Raw genomic sequence first — 16,039 nt, 5'->3', positions numbered from 1 at the left:
AATTCCCCATATGCCCATGTTAGAGTGGCTAATGCCAGAAAAAAGGATCATTGGCCAGATTGTGAAGTTAGGAACTCTTTGCAACTGTGGAGAAGAGGAAATGCTATATTACCCAATATATAATTCTCTCAATTATTTTCATCTCACTTTATTTTCTGAGACCTTAAATCCTAAAACTCATCACCAATTCTTTTCTTCTACTCCCAGATTTTCAGTCTGCTGGTAATTTAACAGTATTATATACTTCCTATTAGAAAACAACAAAACTTATGATTTTTTGAGAAAAATGCAAGTGTGTATGCTATACTAAGAAATAGCTGTTTGTGTGCCTGAAGGTCGCCATCCTGGAGAGATAAAGGGCAACTTTCTCATTGCTTTAGCTGACAGCATAATGCATCAGCCTCTTTACAACTCTACACCTCAAGTTGGCAACGCCATTTTTTACAGATGGAAGAGAAGGAGCCATTCTAGGTTATTTGTATGGAGACAGTGGTGTGTTTACCTAGATTTCCCTTGTCCAAATTGCAGCATGATCACAGAGTGTGTCCGGTTCCCTGTCAGAACCAGACAGGAGCAGCCACATGACTCTAGAAAGATCAGATAGCAACTCGACACATCTGTATTCACGAGGTGTCAAGTCTGGAACTACTAAAAATAAGGTTAGTTCTCTCAATGAAACCATCAAAGCAAAGGGCAAAAAGGACAAATGAGATGGCACACAGGACCGATTAAAGGGCCTATTTATGTGCTAAGTGGCAGTGGTGGCAGGGCCCTAAGAATCAAGCCCCTTCAGAGGAAGAGACTATGGGATAAAGGACTTTTGCCTCAGATTGGGGGAGGTTCTAAAGCAACAGGAGACCAGCCCCAGCCCTAACTGTCCTGACTTACATGACATTATATTACAAGAAATGGAAGAGCCAGTAGAAAACAGAGATAATGGAGACAAGATTAACTTTTCTCCTTTTCAGTATAAAATAAGGACTTACTCAAATTCTGATCTCGAACTCTAACTGAAACTTGGTAATTTGAAGAAGTCAAAACAATGGCAGGGCTATTTTTTCTCTGCACCCATATCACCCACATGCCTCGTGATTTTTCCAGGAGCAGTGGTCTCTTGACGGCCCGTCCAGAGGTCAGTGGTCCAAGGACTGCCTGTACATTATTATGGAATAACATCTGCCAGAGAAAGCCCAGTAACGGAGGTGGTGGAGCAAACTCTGGGATGGGAGACATAATGGTGGGTACGGTGTGTCTCCAGATGTGTGTGTTTATGTCTGCTGTGTTTGGCCTTTGCCTAAGAGCTTCCACTCCATTAGGGAGGGACTCAGCTCTGAACGCCTTTGTTCCCGACTCCAAAGAGACACTTGGGTTGGAATCGCCAAGACAAGGAAACTGCTGTCCTTTGGGGGCAGTGGAACAATGTAGGTTGGGGCACCTTTTCACTAGGCTCTTCCCCAAGTGTTTTTTATTTCTTTAAACAATGCTAAGTGGCAGTGGTTGCAGGGCCCTAAGAATCAGCCCCTTCAGAGGAAGAGACTATGGGATATTGGAAATGTACCAGCAAAGTCTCAGAGGCCAGGGACGCTCTTGCACATTACATCCCCGGTGTTTGCTGAATGAATTGAAAATATAGCATAGTTTTGTCAGATTGAAACCATTTACAAGTAGGCGTGACCACTCTCATCTGCATTATTTTTATGCACGTTTCCATAAGGTCATGACTAATGTGCTAGAGATCCGTCCCTCCACTGGAGCTGGTAAGTCAGTGAACTGATGTCTGATGTTGAAGACAACATAAAATGAATTTCTTTGCAATTTGTCAACGTGGGTTTGCTGGTTTGTTTTATGAAATTTCTGATATGGGTTGAACTAAGTCGAGGAATTGAGGACATACTCTTGCCTGATGGGATTTGTACTCCTGCCTCATGAAGTTAGTGGTTGTATCTTCGCTTTATGGGCTGGAAAGAGATGTTAGTGATTGTCATGACGGCCACTGAAATTGCTTTCAAGGCTGTTAAAATATTTTTGGATCCCTGTGATGCAAAGCCCTAAGAGGAGGGGAAAGGAGATCAAAGACATTAGTAGTTTGTCTCTGCCCTTGAGACATAAATTCTAGTTGAGGGGCAGAGACATATACATATCTATATGGCTCACACCTTTATTTCATACAGAACTTGATCAAATGTTTTTGTCTGCTTACCTGACCTTGTTTTGGTTCATAGTACTTATCACATGTTTGTTCATTATCTATCTCCTCCCACAGGAGTGGAAGCCCATGAGGATAAAAAGGATTTGTTTATTTTCTTCATTTCTCTGTTTCCAGTGCCCTGTGCACTGTTGGCACACAGTAACCCCTTAATAAATATAGATTGAATGAACTATCAGTGTCAGGTAGCCTATAATTTCTTTATTGACTAAGACTAGATAATTTGTGAGTCTTTCGATGATACCATTTTATAGTCACCCATGGTCAAGGACAAATGATCAGCCAATAAAAAGAATAAAAAAAAAATTTACTCTATTCAGAAAAGAAATATGGAATCCAGTATAATCCACCTCTTTTAAACATTTCTTGATACATCTTATTTTTGATACAACTTATTTTCAGCAAGCCTTTCTGTTTGTTTGTTTCTGGTGTTTTGGCTAGAGTCCGTTCTCCTTCCCACCTCTGCTGCTGAACGGACAGCGGTACAGATGTTCTTCAAAAAGGTCTGATGCCATTTTGTAGCACACAGAATTGTACACTCACAGACATCATCTTTTTATGGATATTGCAGTCTTTGGGGAAATAAAGGCCACAAGTTCTGAACTGATTATTTGAGGAGGGGGGAAAGAAGAATCAATATATAACTGCTTAATGTCTCTCAGACTCTGAATTACAGGAAAATTTTTGTTGAAACAAAATGAAGTTATTCTGTGCAATTCAATCATAGACTAAATCATTCAGAGTTGGGTTTGCCCTAAAAATCCATCAATAATAACAATAATGTTGGATAGCAAATGCAATTTTGAAGACTGATGTGAACTGTCTAATTAAATCACCACAGCAGTAACCAATTAAGTTTTCTTACAGTCATTTCCAGTTGTGTGTGTGTGTGTGTGTGTGTGTGTGTGTGTGTGTGTTTGGAAGACATGGTATCTTGGATAATACCTGGTGATAATAACTAAGGAACTTTAATTCTGCAGCCTTAGCTTGACTTATTTTATGCCTTAGGAAATGAACCAGCATATAAATTAGACATGAATCACTGCAGTCACTTGTCAATCCAAAAATATTCGTGAGCGAGGTAGGCCAAAAATGACTGGCTGGTGATTGCAGAATCTATTGAAATGTAGTGCTTTCTTTAAAGTATATGACTTCCGCTAATTGAATTAGGTGAGTTTCACATTTGGCTCATACGCCAACCTGAGGGATTGATGAGCAAGAGTTGATAACCTCAGGGTCAGGCTAAATTTGAAAAAAAAGAAAATCAGGAAATCACTTAAGATTGGGTAAGATGACCTTTAAATAACTTTTTGACCAGACATTAAGATTTTAAGAAATCATAGCCCATCACTGTGTGCCTCCGTCCAGCAGTATCTTGCAGAGTAGCAGTAGGAATCTGAAATATCCGTGATAGAGTGGAAGAGATAATTAACAAATTCCTCAACTGGGATTGACAAGTAGCCAAATGGGTATTTTCCAAGCTTGTTGGGTCTGAAGAGTGATGAGATACGCTTGTTAAAAATACCTAGTCTCAGGTTCCTCTCCATCCCTGAGCTTTGCAGATTCGGATGGAGTGGAGACAATTTGAATAAAAGTGAAAACCTTCCTAAAATCCTACCAGGAATTGGATAAATGTAGCTCTACTTTTCCACAGCAGTTAAATAAAATGACCCACCCTTTATATGACCATTTCTATTTATCTACATGTTTGCCTATTCCAGGTTATGAATTTAGGGGTTATGAATTTAGATTTTAAATTACCAGGGACAGAAATTTAACCACATCCAAATGTGATTAAAGTTTTACATATATATACTTAATAAATATTTAAATATATATGTTTATGTAATATTATGCATATAAAATAGTTATTGTATATAGAATTGCAAATATGGTTGTTTTTTAAAACATTGAATGGGAAAGACATGTTTTCATCTCCTCATTTGTATTGCAATATCAATTCTCAAGAAAAGAGGACTTGCCAAACATTAAAAGAGTGTGCAATTGCCAATCAAATGTTTTAGATTACATTGTTAACTCTCTATTCATCACAGAAAAAATGATGTGAAAGGATGAGCACACGGATAGCTAAAAAACATCATAAAAATAAAAAAGTTTTATGGCTTCATGTGTATGAGCCGGATGCCATTTGATTATAAACCCCCAAAAAATGACTCTCTTAGGATAGTTTTTGGCACATTTATATGTGGTTACTTTGGGAACAACTGTGAAAACTTTCAAAATTCACTCCGTATAAAAAAATACAAAAAAAAAAAAAAAAAGTCCTGGGAGTTAGTATGATAAAATCATTAATTAAAATATTTAACTGCCTGCTGATATTCTATAATGGAGTCGTCACCAGATAAACAGAGCATGACTATTTTTCCCTACAAGAAGATTTTGCATTCATTATAGACATTGAGGGACAAAAGGAGACATGTGCCCTCAGGCAACTAAATGGGCAAATGGACACATACTAACTACCTATACGGGAATTGTCCTTTGCATTCGTAAATAAAGAAACCAACATTCATGACTATTACCTTCAGAGTTCATGAGAGATAGACCTTCTTTCTTGACATTTTACAAGGGAAAAACAACATTAAAATATCTTCCAAGATTCAGGGGAAATCAGATTTCTAGCTGAAGATGAGAGGGAGGACTAGAGGGATGGATTAACAGCTGAGGGATGTCTGGGGCATATTCCTCTGTGCTTCAGCTTTTTCACTGGGAAAATTAGAGTGCTTTCTCTGAGGTTGCAATGATTCACTGAGCTCACATATGTAAAACACTTGGAAGAGTACCCAGTTAAAGACGATGCCCAATAATAATAACTATTGTCATCAGAGATCTTAGAACAGGAAGCAGTCTTGAGGGGTTCCTCTAGTCCAGGCATCGTCTTCAGCAGCATGATTATCTCGGGTCTAAAGATGAGGTGATGGTTCTATTAGAAGGTTCTAGAACCTACCTCATAAGTCAGCTTTACTTATGTATGTCCACTGAAATGCTGCCCTAGCTCTTCTCTGCTTCAGAAAATAATTTTAAAACATTTTCTGTTACAAAGTGGGTGCTTATCAAATACCTAATAGAGAGACAATTATATGAGCTCTTCTTTTTGAACCTTTGTTTGATGCAGAATGCACCTGATTGAGGGTTTCAGCATAAACACTCGGTGTCATATTAAATTTAATCTCAGAGTGAAGTTTCACTCTTTCAAAGGCAGATTTTTTTTTAAAGGGTCTCGAGATCCCAAGAAGGTTATATGGTGATGCATATTGTTATAAGCACACACATGCCATTTTTAAAAAGGGAATTTTGTTTGAAGAAGTTGAGATCCAGGTTTTTTTTTTTTTTAAGATTTTATTTATTTATCTGACAGAAATCACAAGTAGGCAGAGAGACAGGCAGAGAGATGGGGGGGGGAGCAGGCTTCCTGCTGAGCAGAGAGCCCGATGCGGGGCTTGATCCCAGGACTGAGCTGAAGGCAGAGGCTTTAACCCACTGAGCCACCCAGGTGCCCCGAAATCCAGTTTTTAGAAGGTTATAAAGTGATATATGTTGGTGCTCACACACTCACGCACACACACATGAGATTAAGTTAAGAAGTTGTTCTAATTAGTGGAGTAGTATCTAGTTAATATGCTAATTTCTCCTTTGGGGACAGGATACTCGATTTTGAGTAGCAGGACACTTGAAATTGTTGTTTAAATTGTAGAGTTCTTGACATCCTAGAGGACTTTGACCTCCACCCTTGCTCTGTAATTAGTAACACTGTATCATACATTGAGATCGAAGCTGTCAGGGCACCTGGGTGGCTCAGTCAGTTAAGTTTCTGCCTTTAGCTCAGGTCATGATCCCAGGGTCCTGAAATCGAATTCCACATCGGGTTCTTTGCTCAGTGGAGAGTCTGCTTCTCCCTCTGCCTCTGCTGCTCCCCCTGCTTATGTTCTCTCTCTTTCAAAACAAACAAACAAACAAATATTGAAGCCATCATGTTCTGTTATAATTTTTTTAAAGGTTTGTGAAAATTTTGTCTTCTTCAATTGATTCTGTTGTCTTCATATTGAGTGTAATACAGTTTTATATACTCCAGTTATATGTGTGCTTATATGTTTGTATGTATGTATGAAATATTGGCTCACTTCTCTCTAGTGCTTTTGTCACCATACCTTAGTCAGAACAACCATCATCTCACCCCTGGACTTTTGAAAATCTGAGTGTTCTCTCCTCTTTCAATTTTGCCACAGCCAGATCATTTGTCACTGAGCAGAGTAACTTTTTTTTAAATAAAAAAACTTTTTCCCATCATAAGTGTCCTCTTTAATCCCCCTCACCTATTTTCCCCATCCCGCCACCCACCTCCCCTCTGTAACCATCAGTCTGTTCTCTGTTGAAGAGTCTGTTTCTTGATTTGTCTCTTTCTCCTTTGCTCATTTGTTTTGTGTCTTAAATTCCACATGAGCGAAATCATATGGTATTTGTCTGTCTCTGACTGGCTTATTTTGCTTAGCGTCGTACTCTCTAGCTCCATCCATGTTCTTGTAAATGGCAAGATTTCATTCTTCTTCAAAAAGTTGAATAATATTCCATTACACACACACACACACACACACACACACACACACACACACACTCCATCTTCTTTATTCATTTATCTATCGATGGATACTTGGGCTGTTTCCATATTTTGACTATTGTAAATAATGCTGCAATAAACATAGGGATGCATGCATCCCTCTGAATTAGTGTTTTTGTATTTTGGGGGTAAATACCCAGCAATGCAATTACTGGCTTGTAGGGTAGTTCCATTTTTGATTTTTTGGGGAACTTCCATACTGTTTGCCACCCTAGCTGCACCTGTTTGCATTCCCAACAACAGTGTGAAAGAGTTCCTTTTTCTCCACATCTTCCCCAACATTTGTTGTTTCTTTGTATGTCTTCTTCAGAGAAAAGTCTGTTCATTTCTTCTCCCCATTTTTTCCCTGTCCATTTTTAAATTGGATTATTTATTTTTGGGGTGTTGAGTTGTATTGAGGAGAGTAACTTTTTAAAAAAATCAAAGTTGGTTAAACCACTCTACAGCTAAATCCCTCTTTGATTTTCCATTAAATTTTGAGTATCTTACTATGACTTATGAAGCCCTGAAGGGTCTATCTTCCTATCACTATCATATCACATCTTATGTAACTGTCTCCAACACCCTGTGCTAGGTTTCTACAATGTCTTTCGTTGTGCTTCCCCGTGTTTGACCCTTCACATGTGCTCTTCCCTGGATCAGAAACTTCTTCTCATTTGTAGGATCCCTTTTTAGGTGGTCTAAACCTATCCTGGTCATTCTTCTTTGTGGTACCAGTCAACATTTGCATTATGTATTTATGTCTTGGTTTCTTGAGTAGTGGGCATAAATTCACGCATCAAACTCACTTTCTATATTTCCTTTAAATTAACCTAATTCTGACATTGAGCTTCTATCACATTCCACCTGTTTGGCAGGAAATTTCATCTGGGTCATAACTAAGTTTTTTCCTCTTCTCTCTCATGGTAGCCCCTATGAGCCTTATGTCATATTTGGGAAAAGGGGGAGAAAGTCTGTAAACACCAGTCTATCCTGGCAAAAATACCAGTCATCCAAGCCTATAATGGTCTCTTGTTTTATGTCATGCACAGGGCACACGGTGAGTCTAAAAATCCTAAAGTCTCCAGGAGGTTAACACCTTCTCCAAGTCTGACCAACTTCTTGGAGGGCTGCCATACCATAGTGATTTGTACTCTCCATTCTAAAGTCCTTAAATCATTTTCTTCTTGCCCAGCCCAGGCAAATGACCTAGTCAATTTGAGGGCAGCATCTACTTTACTTAATTTTAAATACCATCAGTGGGCTTAGGCTTTTGGAATAAAATCCAAAAAGCCTTGTAATATGCTTCCACTTCCTACTTTGCCTCAAACCTCCCATCTATTAATGAGCACAGAGCCTGCTGCTTCTCAAAGATGATGAAATAGAAAAGGAGAACAGACATGGAGACAATAATATCCTTCCATGCATCCTTCCATGCTGATTTATTTTCTGTTACAGCTTTTAATTATCCTTCCCAACTTCCCAGGCAATAAGTCTTAAGAAAGAAAGAACTGTTGTCATCTTCATCAGTATGTAGCTACAAACTCATACAGTGTCTTGTACAAAATAGACACTCAAAATTTTTTTGTTACATAAATGAATAAACATAATAGGCATTAAATAAATATTTATATTATTCCCATTGCTGGATACTTTGCTTCACAGCGTACATATTTGATAAATATTGAGTGAATAAATATAATAGAAGGTTGACAATGGATGCAGCATCAAAACATTGGAAGTCATTTCACACAACCTTGAGCCAGCTGAGTTGGTAAGATCCAACTAAGTGTGTTGAATATGTGAAATTAACTTCTGATCTAATCAAAACACAAATAACAAATGAAAATCAGCAGGTAAGTCTCCTTCTTTCTCTACCATGTCCCTGATTCTTTCAATTCAAGTTGACTATACTCAGTTTCTATTAAGACATTTGCCTTGACATTTTTTAGCAATGGTTCTGGGCTTCAGCAAAACTTCACTTTGAGATGGTGATCAAAGAAGTGTATAGTATGAGACTGGTAAAAGGGTGAAATTAATTAACCTAGTTAGATAAATGCTCTGAACAATGGTATGAATTCATACAACATGGAGCATCTATTTTTATAAAGGAGAAACCGATAGGACTGTTGTATTGATAAGAGTTCTTTTGGAAGAAACATACAATATTAGAAAGAACATGCTTTGTGATTAAACAAATTGATGACCTAGAAAATTCATTTTTTATTCCTCTTTGAAAAAGAAAATTATTATCTCATGCTTATCCTAGAAAAAAACAAGTGTAAAAACGTTCCCTCTTGCTACAGAGTGCTCTGCACATGCTCTGTTATAGAAACATAGTATTATCAAGGAACTGTTGTTTATTTATATACATGTGAAATGGCATTTGGTGTTAATGAACATTTTACCTGCAGTGCCAAATGCAGTACCCAAAACTTCACTGTAATTACATACTTTGAACTCAAATGGCTGAGCAAACATGTTCATCTTATCAAATAATATTAACCTATCTGTTAATTTTTTTGGTTCTTTTTATTTGTTAATGTGGATTCATGTGGTGTCATTTTCTTATTTCAATACAGCTTTGTCCCACCCTCCTCCTGAGTTGTTATTTTCAAATATATTACATTTTCTTTTGTTATAGGATTGATAGTACAATAACATACATATTATTTTATACAGTTACTTTTAAAATACATTAAGGGAAGAAAGGACTAAAGATCCTTCCTGAATAAGGGTATGCTTTTCTAAGTTAACGGTAATGAGAACCATGGTTAATCTGGTCAATCATATTTCTTGCATTTCATTTGTGCTGAATCACATGTTCAGATTCCATATGCCATGCTGTTTGGTCATACCATACTATGAACTTACGGAATGTTTGATGGTGTTCAGTGAGTAAGTAAATACATGCCTATTGACTGTAAGGTGACCATAAAATGTTTGTGACTTTCAGCTCTACAGACTTCAAAATGCTTTCTCCCTAACTTTTCTCAACAAACTGAGGGTTTTGGAGGGAAGGAGTTGGGGGGTTGGGTGAGCCTGGTGGTGGGTATTAAGGAGGTCACGTATTGCATGGAGCACTGGGTGTGGTGCATAAACAATGAATCTTGGAACACTGAAAAAAATTAAATTAAATTAAAAAAAATAACCATGACACAACTTCCTTCACCCGAAAATAATGAGGCGCAGGTCATATATGTGACAGGAAAAGATATAAAGTGGAAAGAATTAGTGGGTAGGGTTATCTACCTACCCTACCCACTTATTCTTACTTTTTATCTTACTTTTAATCATGCCTTACTTGTATTTTGCAAATATTTTCTCAAGGACAAGCTGTGGCTTGTCCTTTCATTTTCTTAACAGCATTCTTAAAGAGTAAGAAAGTTAATATTGTAGAAGTACCATTTATCAAGTTTTTTCTCTTCAATGGTACATGCTTCTTTGTTTCTAAAGACTTTTTTCCTAACCCGATGTAAAAAGATTTTCTCTTATGTTTTCTTCTAAAATTTCTCCATTAAGTTTTATAATTGTCATCATACAGGTGTTGAAGTTATTCCGTTGGGTCTTACCTAAGAATTTCATATTTTATGGTCCTCGTGTAAATGGCATTATTTTAAAAAATTTTAATTTCTAACTATGCATTGACAGGCTATGGAAAAATCAAATTTTTTGATATTTAATTATTTGATTAATCAAATTAATTTGATTATTTAATAATACTTTTTTAAAATAATACTTTTATTATTCAACCTTGCTAAATTCATTTAATAGTTCTAGTTTTTTATAGATTATATATGTTATATATAATATCTATGTATATCTATATTATATATTATGTATTACATAGATTATATATATAGTTCTTACTTTTTTATAGATTATTTGGGACTTTTTATTTAGATGATCATGTCATCTGTGATTAAATTTTTATTTTATTTCTTCCCTTCTAATTTTCATGCTTTTTTCCCCCCTTGCCCTAATACAATAATTAGGATCTCTAATACATTGAATAGAAGTGATAAGAGCAGATACTTGCCTTATTTCCCTTTCTTAATGAATGTATTCAGTTAAAAAATAGGAAAAATATTAAACAATGTCAGTGTTGCATGTAGTCCCAGTTCTACCATTAAGTAATTGTGTGTAGGCTTAGATACTATTTCTCCTTTACTTTATTACAATGAATAGCTCTAAGCATGAGAAGTATTTATTTAATATCAAATTAAATAACATATTTATAGTATGAAATAGAATATCAGATTTCTTGATAGTAATATGTATATATATATCGATGGGATAGAAAAATGCCTGAGACCTTATTCAGCTTCCTGATTCACAGACAATAACACTTCAGGGTATTTCCCTGGTTATACCTCTTACTCAACATTAAATTTTATTTCTTTGTCATATATTGTGTACACATTAAAAGTGTTCAGATAATTGCAACTCTAAAGTTAAAAATATAAGACTTTGTTGTAAATCAATTAAAAATAGTTATCTACATTTTAGTCCCTGTGGACCCTGCCTCCTAAGATTGCTGCTGGTGGGTGACAAAGAAGATATGTATCACATTATAAATGATAACATGAGCTTTATGGGTTTCAAATGAGCTTTTTATGGGTTTAAATTGTGAGAATTAATTTAAGTCTGGATGTCTTTGAGTAAACTAATGCAATTAAAAATTTCTTACCCTGAAGGGCTAAAAACAGCCTTTAGATGATGGTGATCCTACCCAGAGTGTGTCCCTAGTTTCATTATTTTTTCATAAAAAATTCCTAAAACATCATCAGTTCAACAGGGAATTTAAAAAATCAATGTGCTTTTTCTTTCATACCTGCTTGAATTTGATCTCCCCCCACTTTTCAGCCAGAGCTATCTATTATCTCAGGAAGATAAGTATCATAATAATTAGGATGGCAGAAATAGTCAATTTCAACTTTAAACAGACAAAGCAGGATTTCATAGCCCAGACAGGCAATAGTTCTGAAAGCCTTGTTGTGTTAGAAGAAAAAAAACTTTTGTAAATTGTAAAAGCTTTACTTTACATAGCAAAAGTTGGTCAGCTGAAGTGAGATTTCAAGCCATAACTAATAAGCCCTCAAGATAGGCCAGATTGAACGTAAAGGGTCTTTTCAAAAAAAGAAATAAAAATAATTAAATGTTTTTAAATTAAATTTTTTATTTTTGTGAAAACATTCAAGTTCTACTCTCTTAGCCAATTTTCATGAGCAGTTTTCGTCACGGCCAAGTGTGGAGAAGGCGGAGACTCAGAGGAAATGAGAAAAGGATGGACTTTCTTCCTGGCCTCTCAGGAAAGATGCCCTCTCAGCCCTTCCTCCCCCTCTCCAGCCTTTCTCCTCCATGCCCAGCCTTGGGTGTAAGCTCTGAGAAGAAGGAATCCTGTGGGTACTTAGGAAGCTCAGGGAGGAGACTCACCACTCCGGGAGCCCCCTGGCCAGCATCCCACTCCGAGCTTCTGCAGGTGAGGGAAACAGTGGTGTGGCATGTTTGGGGGACAGAGGTCTTGAGTTGATGCACTGAGTAAATCTCAGCTCTCACTGGAGTTTGTGGTTTCCGCAGGTGCCTTCATAACCTGAGGGTGTTATATAAGATCAACACGGCTAAAATCAAGCTGATAGCTGCTGAGTGGACCCACAAACCATTGTGGTTACATGTGAGGAATTCCGCAGTGCCACTGATGGGAGAGACTGGCCAACAGGGAGGGGGCTTGATGCCTTTGGAGGCAGTTAGCTTGCCTTGGCCTGAGGAAGACATTCACAATTTATATCAGCCACGGGCATGTCCATGTGGGAGGCTGCAAACAGATGCCCAGAGTCAAGCTGGACAAGACAAGTTCCTTCAGGAAGGCATCTGAACCTCTGATAATCCCAGGCAATGAGAACACTAGCTTTCCTCTGTACCAGGCCGGGATGGGAGACCTGTTGAGGAGGAAGACGGACCTTGGGAGGGAGATTAAACTTTCACCTGGCCCCTATGTATAGCCAAAAGAGAGTAAGCCCATTTTAATTAGAAAATTTAAATCATTCCTCTAAGCCTGTCATCAGAGGGAAAGACACTCCAGAACAAAATGAAATATGTTTTAAACAATAAGGAAAGGAACTTTTTGTTTTTTGTACTATTAGTATCATATGTGAAATCCCATCTTATTCCATCCTTACAGATAAAAATATCTGCTTTTTTAGAAGAGAAAATTTGCTTCATCATATGGTATGTGGCTGCTGGCTCTTTCAGGGATAGTACTAAGCTGAATGCTTGACTTCTTGGCAAAGATGGATGTTGTGTCCTACCTCTTTCTTGCTTCTATCATCTCAAATTTGGAATTAGAAACTGAAAAGATTTGAAATTTGACTCTACTTGAGTGAAAAATATGTTTCGTGTACCATTATGGGTCAACCACAGTCTAAATTCTTGAATAGCAAAACAGATTCTTTACAAGAAAGTAATCCATATGTTACTGAGAACAAATTTTAAAAGTATGCAATGGAATTTATAGGGCTTTAACTTAGAAGATAGCCTGAGATGATCCAGAGGTACCTGCCAAAATCAATTAGAAATAAAATACTAATGTGTTTAGGGATAACGCTCCTGAATGGATGTGCTGTCTGTCCAGAACAAAGCAGGACTGTATCCTCTTGAGTGCAAAGGATTTCTTGCTTCCCCTGATGCTCAAAGTTCATGTCATGGGACTATTCATAAATGCACCTGCACTGAGATCTTCTGTACTTTCAGAATGGGAATTGTCATCCGAGTTTCAGGCTTTCCTCAATATCCATACAGATTTGGTTTCAATATTTCAAAGTAAATTACCATATAGGCAAGAGTAATTGAAATGTATTATTTTTTCTTAGATATAAGTTAAGAACATGAATCAGAGAGACTTATGTTTAGAATTAAGGAAGAGTGTCTTGTTTCTTGACAATTATTGACCTATAGCAATGATTCTTAAATTGCTGTCACTAGACCAACAGCTTCATCTGAGAATGTGTTATGAGAACCTATTAAAAACACAATTTTTTGAGTCCTACTAGAGCAGTACTGAAATAGAAACCGCATTTTAACAAGCCCTCCAGGTGATTCTGATGCATGCTAAAGATTGAGAGCCACTAATCAATAGAACATTGCTGAAGAAACATTGCTTTTTCTTAAATTCCTTAAAAATAAGAAAGACAGGTATATATGTAGAATGCTTTGGTAAGAATCTTTTCAAGAGGTAGTTGGACCAACGCTATTTTAGGAGTATTTCATTTACATGTATATAAAATGTATGATTATAAATTTCTCAAAATTGTACATCTAATGGTAGTTTCAGTTTGGTCACTTCTGAATGTAAATGTATATGGTGTGCAAAGTATATACAACTTAAATATATAAAAGCATTCAGACCAGTGCTTCCAACTGTGCCTGACACTTAGCTGAATACTATAAAAAGTGATAGCTCTTTTTTTTTTTAAGATTTTATTTATTTATTTGACAGAGATCACAAGTAGACAGAGAGGCAGGCAGAGAGAGAGAGAGAGAGAAGGAAGCAGGCTCCCTGCTGAGCAGAGAGCCCAATGTGGGGTTCGACACCAGGACCCTGAGATCATGACCTGAGCTGAAGGCAGAGCCACCCAGGTGCCCCAAAAGTGATAGCTCTTAATGAACCTCTACTATGTGTAGGCAGCACGTTAGCCAGTTTTATACACATTATTTTGGTAAATATCTAATCTTTATAACAAATGTAAAATATCTTCTTAAACACCACCAATTAGCTGGTGATGAGTCAGCCGTAAGTCTGTTCTTCAACTACAGCCTTTCTCCTCTGAGTTAATTTACTTAAGTGCCACTTTAGCCATTCATTAATGACTATAATAAGATCTTATTTGAAATACTAGTCTCTTAGTAATAATCAGTGTGCAGATAATACCAAGTATTTGATTAATATGGTGGCGCACTTGGGAGTAAAGCCGTTGAAGAAGTGACCCGTCGTTAATAGCATTTGTACTCATGATGTGCTTAAATATCTTTTCCATCACCTATATTTGATATTAAATCTTCGTTATAATGTGAGCCCTTTAGTGTTATTACTTCTCCTATGACTCTATTATACATCACTACTTAAAGAACAGTCCTCATAAGTAGACTAAGAGAGGGGCAGGCAACGAGAACAGCATTTAAGTCAGTAATTTGCTAGATCAAAATTTTATTATATTAATACAAAAATTGTCTTGCCTCTGAAAACTTGAAATCTGTACTACAGTATGGCTATCTCAAACATTTTTTTTGGAAAGAGTAGTGGTAAAATAAATTTGAAAGATACCTTATCACTCTATGTTATGCTGGTTGTTAGTCCACTTCTATAAGAATACAAATCACCATCAATGAAATGAAATCCAATGGCCCCTAACAATTATGTATAACTAGCAATATATTGAGAGCTGATGTTAGAGGTAGTAGTAGGGAGGAACAGGCATTTAGGAGACTGGAATTCAATAAAAAGCTATAAATTTTTAACTTAAGGGCTCGGAGTTCAAGAGGGTACTGCTATTATCCAATCACACCATCAAGAGGTCATAAGAAGACTTTTTCTTTCTCCTGAAACTACACTAAACCTAGAGTAAGGAACATTTTTTAAAAAAGCATAAGCAGACTAGGAGAATGTTATAGGTTGAATTGTGTCTTCTAAAGAAGATATGTTGAAGTCCCAACCCTGAGAGGCTTAATTTTATTAAGCCACAATAATTTTATTTGGAAATAGGTCATTGTCAATGTAATTAGTTAATATGAAGTGATACTGGAGTTAGGGTGGGTATTTAACCCATTATGACTGATATCCTTCTAAGAAGATAGAGCCATGGAGGGAAACTGACTGCATGAAGGGACACACAGGGAAATTGTCCTAGAAGCTGTAGACTGAGGCTGTAATACAGCTACAAATCCAGGTCTGCTGGGACCTCCAGAAGCTGGAAGAGGCAAGGAAAGATCCTCCCCTACAGGTTTCAGAGACAGAATGCCACTGTTAACACTTTTTTGTTCTAATTTTATTTATTTATTTGAGAGAGAGAGCATAAGAGAGAGAGCACACGCAGGAGAGAGAGCACACAGAGAGGAGGGGAGCGAGGGACAGATGTAGAACCGGCTCCCCACTGAGAAGGGAGCCGAACTCAGGGCTCAATCCCAGGACCCTGGGATCAGAACCCCCGCCAAAGGCAGACACC

Source organism: Lutra lutra, chromosome 3 (genome assembly GCF_902655055.1).
Source record: "Lutra lutra chromosome 3, mLutLut1.2, whole genome shotgun sequence".
NCBI lineage: Eukaryota > Metazoa > Chordata > Mammalia > Carnivora > Mustelidae > Lutra > Lutra lutra.
The sequence above is the reverse complement of the archived record's forward strand: the minus strand, read 5'-3'. Positions refer to the sequence as shown.